The following is a 2,045-nucleotide window of genomic DNA, read 5'->3' as shown; positions in this document are numbered from 1 at the left end:
TGATCAACTCATAAGCAAAGGTGCCGCGTGAGAGATGTGAGCAAGAGGTTGGCAGAGGGAGAGGTGAGAACAAAGCAGCACGGGGAGTTAGCTGAAGAGGATTGAAAATATTGAGTTGGGGTACAGTGAGAGAGAAGAGTGGCTATCTAGGATTGAAAGAGCTGACGAGGTGCTTTAAATTCAATGGTCAGGAGGGTCTGTTTGATATGGAGAGGAATGGGTAACCATTAGAGGTTTTTGAGCGTGTAGTGCATTTTAGAAAAATGACCCAGGCAGCAGAGTGAAATAAAGACTGGAGAGAGGAGGGGCTGAAAGCAGGGAAATCAGCCAGGGAGCTGATGCAGTGCAGTGTGCTTTAGTGGATAAAACCCGACCCTGGGAGTCGAAGGATCTAGGTTTTAATCCTGGCTTTGCCACCTGTCTGCTGTGTGACCTTGTGACATTTAACTTCTCTGGGCCTCAGTTACCTCATCTGTAAAGATGGGGATTAAGAGTGTGAGCCCCATGTGGGACAGGGACTGTGTCCAACCTGATTAATTTGTATTTGCCCCAGTTCTTAGAACAGTGCTTGGCACCTAGTGCTTAACAAGTACCGCAGTTGTTATTATTATTATTACTATTATTACTATTATAATTACTATTATAATTATTACTATTACTATTACTACTATTACTATTACTATTACTATTATTATTACTATTATTAGAGTCAGCCCGTGACAAATGCCAGAGAGGGGGCTGTTTCGATGGAGAGGAAGAGGTAGATTCTGGATAATTTGTGGAGGAAGAGCTGACAGAATTTGGTGATAGACTAGAAATACGGGAGGAGTCAAAGGTAATGCTATAGTTGAGGGTTTGAGAGATGGATGGTGACATATAAGCACTTACGTACATATCCGTAAAGTATTTATTTACATTAATGTCTATCTCCCCCTCTAGGCTATAAATTCCTTCCGGGCAGGGAACGATTTCTGCCAACTCTATTGTATTATACTCTCCCAAGCACTTAGGACAGTGCTGTATACTCAGTAAATGCTCATGAAGTGCCATTGATTGATTGATTAGGTGGAGTGAAAGATGGGAAGCAGCGTGGCTCAGTGGAAAGAGCCCGGGTTTTGGAGTCAGAGGTCATGGGTTCAAATCCCGGCTCCACCACTTGTCAGCTGTGTGACTTTGGGCAAGTTACTTAACTTCTCTGGGCCTCAGTTCCCTCATCTGTAAAATGGGGATTAAGACTGTGAGCCCTCCGTGGGACAACCTGATCACCTTGTATCCTCCCCAGCGCTTAGAACTGTGCTTTGCACATAGTAAGCACTTAATAAATGTCATTATTATTATTATTATTATTATTATTATTATTATTAAAGGGACACTGATTTCTGGGTGAGGGGGTCTGTGCTTCTTCAACCCCAGTGAGAGCTGGCAAGAATGGTGGTCTTCTAGGTTGTCACTGTTGATTGCCACATCAATCACACAGCCTGGGATGGTATTTAAGAGCCACTCTTCTTTAACCCTTTGCTCTTCTAATGCCAACCTAGTCACTGTACCTCGATCTCATCCATCTCACTGCCACCCTCTCGCCCACGTCCTGCCTCTGGCCTCTGACCGACAATTAAATTACTCTCCCCCCCATTTCAAAGTCTTACTGAAGGCACATCTCCTCCAAAAGGCCTTTCATATCTAAGCCCTCATTTCCTCTTCTCCCACTCTTTTCTACATCACCCTTTATTCACACCCCCTCTAACTTTCAGCCCCACAGCACTCAAGTACAAATCCCTAATTTATTCACAATAATAATACTAATGATGGCATTTATTAAGCACTTACTATGTGCAACGCATTGTTCTAAGCACGGGGGAGGTTACAAGGTGATCAGGTTGTCCCATGGGGGGCTCACAGCCTTAATCCCCATTTTACAGATGAGGGAACGGAGGCACAGAGAAGTTAAGTGACTTGCCCAAAGTCACACAACTGACAATTGGCGGAGCCGGGGTTTGAATCCATGACCTCTGACTCCAGAGCTTGTGTTCTTTCCACTGAGCTAC

This window comes from Tachyglossus aculeatus, chromosome 4, assembly GCF_015852505.1.
Source record: "Tachyglossus aculeatus isolate mTacAcu1 chromosome 4, mTacAcu1.pri, whole genome shotgun sequence".
In the NCBI taxonomy this organism is placed as follows: Eukaryota; Metazoa; Chordata; class Mammalia; order Monotremata; family Tachyglossidae; genus Tachyglossus; species Tachyglossus aculeatus.
The sequence above is the reverse complement of the archived record's forward strand: the minus strand, read 5'-3'. Positions refer to the sequence as shown.